Source organism: Chlamydotis macqueenii, chromosome 16 (genome assembly GCF_036417535.1).
Source record: "Chlamydotis macqueenii isolate bChlMac1 chromosome 16, bChlMac1.mat, whole genome shotgun sequence".
NCBI lineage: Eukaryota > Metazoa > Chordata > Aves > Otidiformes > Otididae > Chlamydotis > Chlamydotis macqueenii.
The window spans coordinates 4,244,982-4,254,158 of NC_141571.1; the positions used below are offsets into that span (position 1 = coordinate 4,244,982).

The 9,177-nt window shown below is 53.6% G+C and overlaps 2 long non-coding RNA genes across 3 annotated transcripts; one reads left to right on the plus strand and one right to left on the minus strand.

The window, feature by feature from the left end:
* Positions 1-819: 819 nt before the first annotated feature.
* Positions 820-3,078, minus strand: LOC147598692 (uncharacterized). Its single transcript, XR_015260336.1, has 2 exons — positions 2,864-3,078; positions 820-1,693 (listed from the first exon to the last, which is right to left on the minus strand). It is a non-coding gene; the product is annotated as an uncharacterized LOC147598692 (long non-coding RNA).
* Positions 1,435-5,365, plus strand: LOC147598693 (uncharacterized). Of its 2 annotated transcripts, XR_015260335.1 has the most exons (3): positions 1,435-1,531; positions 1,792-1,897; positions 3,448-5,365. It is a non-coding gene; the product is annotated as an uncharacterized LOC147598693 (long non-coding RNA). The 2 variants fall into 2 exon arrangements; XR_015260334.1 differs by lacking the exon at positions 1,435-1,531 and having other exon boundaries at positions 1,677-1,897.
* The last annotated feature ends 3,812 nt before the right edge of the window (positions 5,366-9,177 follow it).

Genomic DNA, 9,177 nt, shown 5'->3' on the forward strand with positions numbered 1-9,177 from the left:
GACAACACCGCAGAGGGGGGCTGTCAGCAGCCGGCGGCTGTCACCGGGCGGGCAGCGCAAGCCCCTGGCAGCGCTCGTCGAGTTTCCATCGCAGTGCGCGGAGCGCAGGGGGCGAGGGGAGAGAGTTGCTGCATTTCTGGGGGAGGTACCAGCCTCCCCGCCAAGCCCAGCCCCCCCTCCCCCCCGCCCCACCCACCCCCGCCGGGCCCCGCCATCAGCGCCGCAGCGACCCCCCCCTCCGCAGCCCCCTCCGGCTCCGCAGCCCCTTGCACTGCCCGCCCGGCCCCGCGCCCGGCCCCGCACCCGGTCCCCGGCCCCTTTCCCACAGCGAAGCGAGAGCCCACATCGAAGGGGCGGACAAACGGCTCTCCGCCGGTGTTTAACGGAATTTTCCTCCCCGCACCCCCTCCTTTTTCTTTTTTCTCCCCCCAAAAACGTGCGGCCCCTTCGGATGCTGGGGACACCGCGGGCAGCGCGTCCGGCCACGCGTGCGTGGGGATCCCCGCACGGGGAGCGGAGGCTCGGGGGTCCCTAACGACTCCTGGGACCCGTGTGCTCCGAATGCGGAGGGAAAAGGGTTCTCGCCCCACCCCGGGAGTCGCGCCCCGGCGGCAGCGGCTCTGTCCTGGGGAGCGCAGCGGGGCCGCCCGGCAGCCGCGGGGATGGGCGACTGCGTCCCCACGTCCTTCTCCCCGTCCCCACGGTCTAACGCACAGATCTTCCTTTCTTTAAAAAAAAAAAAACACACAGATATTTTCGTTTTGCTTCCAAACCCTTGTACTTATTTGTAATTTATTTTTTCCTTTATTTATTTTTTCCCTTTATTTAAAATATTCCCGACGTAAGCAAACAACGGCAAGGAGAAATCCCTATCCTGTGCCGTGGCAAAGACAAGCGGAAGGTGGCCGGGGGAGCGCTGGCATTTTGGAGGTGGAGTTGTGAGACCACGGCCCCCTCTGCCGCGGGGGGAGCGTTTGGATGGCTGTTTTATGAAAAAAATAGATATTCATTGAAAGGCCAGGATGGGAATCTGTATTTCGTTTGCTGCTTTGGAACGTAAAAAAGAATAATTTTTTACTACAGATGGGCGGAAAAGTCACCTTTAAATTCGTTCCTAATTTTGTTGTTGCGGGAGCGCTGGGGCTGCTGTTGCAGCTGGGATGCGGCACGAAGCAGAGGTGGGGAACGAAACCCCCCCACCCCCGGCTCCTAGGAAAAAACCCTTAAGCACTCTTTTTTTTTTTTCGTTCCCTGCCACAATCCAAAAGGAAATTGGGTGCAAAGAGACTGAAATGCGTCGAAATATTTTTTTTTTAAAAAAAATTAAATCCCCGGTGAGGGTTTTACCCCCGTTACCCCCAAGGGGGTCTCTCGGCCGCTGCTCCCAGCTGGCAGACGCCCCCTCTCCCCCAACCCCCCCCAAAATGGGGCTGTTTTATAGCGCCCGCTCCTCCGTGAGGGGAGGCGGGCGACCGAGCGCCGCACATCCTTGACTGTGCGGAGGGATTATCACATCTCAGTGCACAAATAGGTCGGGAAAGCCGAGCGGGGCACGCTCTCGGCCCGGGTTTAACCGCGGCGGGGTCCGGCTGGCTGGGATTTAACCGGGGACAATCAAAATTTAACCGGAGGAGGAGGCGGGGGGCTCGGGCCGTTGCCGCCGCCGCAGCATCGGTTTCGCCTCTTCCCAGTCCTGGAAAACGACTGCTACGGTGAGCACCTCGGGGGTTGATTCAACGATTTTTTTTTCTTTCCTTTTTTATTTTATTTTATTTTATTTTTCCAATTTAGCCTAAGACATGTTCGTTGCGAAAGAAGACGCGAAGGAGCCCTATTTCTGGAGGCTGCAGGGGTCATCAGGGAGGAAGGAACGAAAATTCACCCAAACCGCCTTCTGGTGCGTGGCTATTTCCTAAAATCACACTGGCACAACCCCTCCCCTGCCCCGGCACCCGCAAACCTTGGCCCTATCCCGGCTGGGAGGCGGCGAGCACAGCCCCAGCCCCAGCCCGGCATCGCCCCCCCCAGCACCCTTCGATGCTGGGTGGGGGGAAGAGGGTCCTGGCCACCGGTATCACGGCTCGGGGGGAGGATGCATTCGGCTGCGCGTTCAGCATCCGGCGTGTTAGGGGTGCGCCGGGCTCGGGAGAGACCTCTTATGGACCAAAAAAAACCCAACAAACCCACAAAAACAAAAACCCACCCCAAACCAAATTTAAAAGCCCCACAAAACCGAACTAACACAGCAATAAAAACAAACCCCAGAACTACAAGGGGATTGAAAATTTCTCGGGGCAGGGAACCTTTTTTTTTTTTCCGCTGCTCCTTGCTCGAGGGACCACTCACCTTAAACTCCCCCCCCCTCACCACGGCGAACAACGAGGTGAGGAGGGATCGGGGATGCGGGGGGATGCGGGGAAGTTCAGGGGCTGCAGGGGGTCCGAGGGACATAGGAGCTGGGGGTGCCTCTGTGCCCACTCGCTAATCCCTCCGCCCCCTCCTGCGCTTGTGGGGCTCATCCCGAACCCCCCTCGCCCTCCCGGCAGCACCCTGTCTTGCTGCCTGGCTGAACCCCCTCGCACCCCGAGGATGCTTCTGCCCCAGGGAAGGCGGATCCTCCTCCAGAGGAGGGAGAAAGAGACTTTCTGCAGCAGAGGCAGGGTGGCGGGGAAGAAAAAAAAAAAACCCCAAACAAACAAACAAACAAAACCACAAGACCCCCTGAACTTCTACCGGAGGCTAAAACCGGGGATGAAGCATCCAGCAAAGAGAAGGGCGGGGGGGTGGGGGAACAGAGGAAAGAGGCAGAGGAAGAGAGGAAAGCGAAGCCCGGCGAGATGGAGGGGAGGATCGGGACGTTTACCTCTGCTTCTCTGCCCATTGCCGCGCTCCGGGGTGCAGCGAGCGGGGAGCGGATGGAGGGATGGAGAGTGGGATGCAGGAGGGATGAAGGCAACCGCGTCACTCCTGGGCTCCCCCTGACTCCTAATTAACCCAAGCAGGATAACAGTGCCAAACCTTCTCCAAAGGTTAGCGGCTCTCGGGGGGGCGTTTGAGCTGCGAATCATTTCGGGTGAAGTTCAAAGCAGAGAGCGAGCCCACAAACGAGCCGTAGCGCCCCCCCCCCCAGCCCCCCGCCTCCGCCCAGGGGGCTCTGGTGCTAGCTGCTTGCTCTGCAGCCGCTCCCCGGGGAGGGTTGAGGGTCTCGACTCCCCCCCCGCTCCCCCGGGCAGCCCTGGCAGGTCTGGTGGGGTGCAGCTCCTGCCGGGAAGAGCTCGCCCAGACCTTCCCCATCTTCCCCAGGCACCGGTAAATCCAAGCCAGGGGAGGGACCCTGCCTTATCTCCGCAGCGCAGGCTCGGGGGTGGGGGGCAGCCAGGCTGTGGCTGGGTCTTCTGATTGATAAACCGAGGGAAAAGAGCTATTCACACTCAAAAATCATTTAAGGAAAGCAGGAAAGGCCAACCCCAGTGGGTTGCTTTTCTACAGCCGTCACCGCCAGCCCAAGGCAGCACAGTTGGATGAAGGTGCGATTATTTGGGAGCAGGACGAGCATCACTCCTACTTCACTGCTCAGCCAGGCTCCCGCACCCCAAAGGGTTTGATTCTCATGGGTTTGGTGGGCTGTGAACCACCTCAACTGCACTGTACTGCAAACCATCTCCGCATGAAAAGGGGACTTGACATTTCTGCACGCTCAGCTTCACCCTCCTCTGTAATACTCACGAAATGTGTGGGCGTCCAAACACAGGCGTGTGACCCTCCGATTGCTGCTCAGCCTCCTTGCTTACACCCCAGTATCTCCCCACACCCTTAAAACCCGCTGCTGGGCGTTGTCAGCAGAGCCGTCAGCTGCAGAGACAAGAAGACCAGGGGGTCATCTTCTGCTCAAACAGCTGAGAAGCTTCCTCAGCCACGTCTGCCCAAGGACCAGCCTGCCCAGAGCAGACCTAAGACTGGCTCTTGGAGAAGCAGCCACCCTCCCGAGATGTACGTGTGTACCTAGAGATGCGATCGCAGGAGTCAGAAGCAGTCCACCTTGCCTCCAGCCGTTGCTAAAAATCACCTCTTGGGTTTGTCGACCAGGCCGTTACCATCCCCGCAGCGTCGGAGATGCGCAAGCTCATCCTTTGCTCTCCACCACGAGCGGCTGCGCAGCGGTGAGCTTCATCCCAGCTCTGCCTCCCTGTCCCCCCTCCGGCACTGCGCAGGGGGGACTCTGACAGGATAATAAAGAGTTGCACAATGTACTATAAAAAGGCAATTAGAGAAAGCGCTGGATTGGGACCAGCTCCCGTGACCTAGTTAATAGCTCTGGGAATTTCAGTGGGGTAGGGAAGGAAACGGCATCGGTTGTCAGCACGCGGTGCAGGTCGAGGGGGTGTTGAAGGGCTGGAGTCTGCAGCACCCACCCCTGGAAACACCCCAAAAAAGCAGCTCCAGCATAGCGTACCGAACACGTCCTGTCCATGTTCAGCATTTGCTGTCAGCGATCAGGACGCAAAGCGACAACGCTGGGCGCAGAACTGGTTCTGGCGCAGGCTGCTCTTCGGTTTGTGCTGCGGATCTCGAGGCTGAATTTATGCGGAGTGTGGTGTTTGAGACAAAGGCAGTTGTAGTCAGTGACGGATTCTTTGCAGTAAGGTAACCATTGCAGAGTAAAATCCAAAAGCAAAATCTCCAGGAGAAAGCCCGCGATGGATGTCCTCTCTTTAGTTAATTTTTTCCCCTGAACATAAAATGGCTGCCTAAATTGTAGAGACATAAAACAAAGACAGAGCATGTAAGGGGCTGGGAATATCACAGTTTTAGACTAACGTGGGTTGCAATGAGAAAATTCTCCTGAAGAATACATGAAAACTAAATGAAGACTTCTCTATTTAACCTCACTATTCCTAAAACAGACGACTTCTGATCTGTACTTTGGGAGACAGTTTGTATATGAATTTTTATGATTTTAATTTCCCAGAAGGGAAAAGCCCTGATGAACCATTATCACCCACAAACTAAAAATTCATTTGCAATTTGACCGTGATATGTTCTCAAAGGTACTTCCAGTAAGTTGAATTAAATTTAACTCGTGGTTTTTCTTTACTGTTGACAGAAAAATTAAGTGATAGCCATTGGTTACTTGTGGTGCCGAATTCCCAGCTCACTACGCAAGTAGTATTGTTCCCACGAGCTTAACCAGCATTTTCATTGACTTCATATATAAAGCTTCATAGCTGTCAAATTAGATATTTATACGTGTACATGCTCTTGTATTTCACAGGAAATGATTATGGGCTAGGAGAGGAATGTGCATACTTCATACATGCCAAGCATTTTAAGGTCAACTTGCAAATAAAAAGCCCTTCTCTCCTGCTGCGGTTGTAGAGTCTAAATGCTGTTTTTCAAAATTATCTTATCTTGCTCCTCAGTCCTAGATTGGCTGTTTTCCTCCAACATAAAGCTATTTTTTGGGTTTGGGTATTTTTTCTTTGTGATTTTCAACAAAATTGGGGCCAACTTGCAATGAGAGCGCAAGTTGCAGAGAGCTGAGCATTACCTGCAGCTGCAGGCTACCCGGCGGTGATGGCACGGGCAGCATCCCTGCCTGTCTCACCCAGCCCAGCCCGGCGTATTCCCGGGCAGCGCAGGAACAAGGAGCCTGTCTGGGAGGGCGCGTGTTCGGCCGCTCAGCCCGGTCAAGGGGCAAACACTTTCTATGTCCCTTGCTTGCTCTGCTGACCCCAGTCCCGCTCCCTGCGGAGTGCTCCGCTCCTTGCACAGCAGCCTCCGGACTCAGCAACCACTGCCTGCATCCAGCCCACCTCCTCCTGGTCCCGTACCTGGTCGTATCCTGGCTGGTAAATGATGCTTCAAAGCATGGAACAAGAGCTGCCGTAACGAACAGTGACTGGTCTGCACAGGAAATTTCTCCCTACGCAGCCTGTGGTCTGATGATGCCCTGGTACAGGAGTTTTTATATCATCTGTATTTTTTCCTTATGTTTTTTCTTGTTTTTTAAAAACTTTTTTTTTTTTTTTAAATGGGAGCAGGCTGTGAGGAAGGGCCTCTCAGAGCAGAGGGATGGCGCTGGCAGCCAGCTCACCTTTGGGTTGTTTCTTGTCAGGAGGGCTCAGCCTCAGCCAGCGCCATCCCCCATCTGACCCTTTTCCTTCCCCAGTTTGTGTCCATTTCTGATAAAGACAAAATCCAAGAGAAGCACATTGGGAAAACCACCCCCACTTTGGGATATTCACAGCAATTCAGTCGCAGCTGGCAAGGGAAGGCAGCAGGCACAGGCTTGTGTCTTCGTTGAGCGGGACTGCTCAATATTTCGGAGCAGCACAGGCAGGGTACGCCTAAGCCAGGGACCGGTGCTAGCGGCAAAATTGCAGTCGGGTCTCTGAACCCGGCCCCGCGTCTTCTCTGTGCAGCCTCACGCACGGAGGCTGCTGTTTCCAGAGGCAGGATTGGGATGCGCAGCCTCTGCACGTTGGTATCAGCAATTAGCTTGGTTTTTTTTTTTTTTTTTGCCAGAGGCCAAAAACAAAAGCCGCGTAAAGGATAGAGTCAAAATCTGGGCTGAGAAAAAAGCTGCGTGAGGCTGTTACCACGTCAGAAGTAAAATTAGAGGGCAAAGCAAGGTATATCATTGCTTGATCCGAAGGGAAAGGCAGCTCAGCCCACAGCAATACGTCCAGCGCTGCTGAGTCTGCTGCTGGAGAGGATGAGGCAGAAAACCTCACCTTGGTGAGGTGTTTGTGAGTCGTCTGCATGCCCACTGCTATCTACTGAGGTATGGTGCTCGTGGGCGACAACCGGATGCTGCGCTCCAGTCGGCTTCCTTTGCTCTGCAGTGCGGGTAGAGTCCTGCTCTTAAAAAAAAAAAAAATAAAAAAAATAATAAAAAAAAGGCAAAGTTAAAAAAAGAAAAAACAACCCATCATCTTTTTTGTAGAGAGGCTCCACACGCGTCGTTCTCCACCCCACACAAACCAGTGCGAGCACCGCAACGCGCAGTGCTGGGAAAACTCGCTACAGCCCAGGGAGAGCGAGAGCACCGGGCTTTCTGCCGCCAGAAAGGCGCTCAGCGTGGGGCAGAGCCAGCCCTCCTGGGACTACTGGCGTAACCGAGGGAAAATGCCAGGAAATGCAGTTTACCTGTGTCTAAGGCAAGCAGTAGGGATCCTGCTAATTTCTCACACGGCTCAAAGAGGTCCGCTCATCTCCACGCCATAGTGTGTGCTGTGGCACCCTGCCTCTGCCAGGCGCCCGATCCTTGATGCACCGGAGCAGGGGATCGTCACAGCTCCTGCGTGCAGCTCCCGTCACGGGGACAGCACGTGTTCATTACAGTCTAAATGTAGCATTTCTATACAGTTTATCAAACACCCTGACCTGGAAAGCTTTCCTGTCAGCACTTCAGATTAGGAAAACTGGGATGGGGTCATAGTTACTGTCCTCATGAAGAGGTGAGCAGTGAGCCCTGCTGCAGGAGCAGCTCCCCGCGGAGGGGCACAAAAAGAGTCCAGCCAGCCCCGGAGGGGTCTCGGCATCCACCTCATGCAGGGAAGACCAGATCATGGCAGAGCAGCTTTTCTTCTTCCGTCTCATGTAATGTACAGAGAGAAAGAAGATTAAAATTTGGAAGATTGGCACCTTCCCCCCCCACCATGTAAAGAACACCGTATATGCATATATACATAAACCACAGAATCACAGAATCTGTGGGAAGGGACCATTAAAGCCCACCCTGTCCAACACCCCTGCAAGGAGCAGGGACATCTCCAACCAGATCAGGTTGCTCAGAGCCCCGGCCAACCTGGCCTTGAATGTTTCCAGGGATGGGGCATCCACCACCTCCTTGAGCAACCTGGGCCAGTGTTCCATCACCCTCAGTAAAAATTTTTTCCTAATATCTAATCTGAATGTACCTCCCTCTATTTTAAAACCATTACCCGTCGTCCTGTCACAACAGACCCTGCTGAAGAGTTTCTCCCCATCATCCCCAAATGCATGTACATATACATACATGTACTCACAGATCATAGAAGACCTTGGGTTGGACCTCCTTGCCCATCAAAACCGGGCAAAAATCCTCCTCTTTCTCATTGAGAGGAACCAAGAGCTCTCACCTGGGGGATGCTAGATCCCAGCTCCCTGGCCCCCGTCCCGTGCTTGCTCTGCCCAGAGGTGTTTTCAGGGCCACCACCCCAGCAGTGCCCCGGGCGTTTCGGAGGGAAGGCATCGTGCTCCTGGCACTGCTGTGTGAGTGGGAAGCACCATCATTCTGCCTTTCAGACACAGTAAATGGAGCCACGAAGAGACAGGTACAACAGGTACGTACATATCTAAAACTCCCACATCATCCCCTGTAGAAAAGTGCGGTTAACCACTTCATTACGTTTTGGCCTAGATGACTGGAACAAACAAAGGATTTTTTTGCCCAACACCAGACATCACGCTAATAATGTCTGAATGCCAGATCTGTACCTTTGTCACAGGAGCATCCTCTTTATGCTTTAGCCATTGGCTCTGATTCTGTTTTATATGCCATGCTCTTCCAGCCTGAAAAACCTTCTTTAAAAAAAAAAAAATTCTGACTTTTTGCATTTTCTTTTTATGGTGTTGACCCTATTTTGGCCTTAAAAACCCACCACAGCAAACAGCCTGACAGCCATGAAACTTTAGGGGTGAAAGGGGCTTAGGTTCACTCTCAGAGCATGCTTTAGAGGACCATGGGGTTGATCACCCTGAATTCATTTGAATGCTGCCAATGCTCAGGTGATCAAACTGGTTTGTGTGGTTTCCTTGGAATGGTCCCTGGAGAAGGAAACAATTCACCAGCCCCTTCGAGTCCTCAGTTCTGCTGGCAACCCCCAAGGGAAGGAAGGGTAGGAACTTATGGATTGTTCCATCTCTGTGAACTCTTAAATGATGTCTCCATCATAAGATAGAACGAAGGGCAGAAATCCCCAAGTACTAAAGACCCAAAGCCGTAAGTCCCAGACTCAGAGCTTTGACTTACCAATGAGCACCGCTGTGGTCTAACCAAACCAAACCACCTTAGAACCATGTCTCACTGGCTTGGGTGTTGTGCTGGGCTAGCATGGAAACCTTTTCAGGTAAATGCTTAAATTAAAGCTCCCTTTGATTTGATCCGAACTGTTAATTGTCCCAGCAATTAAT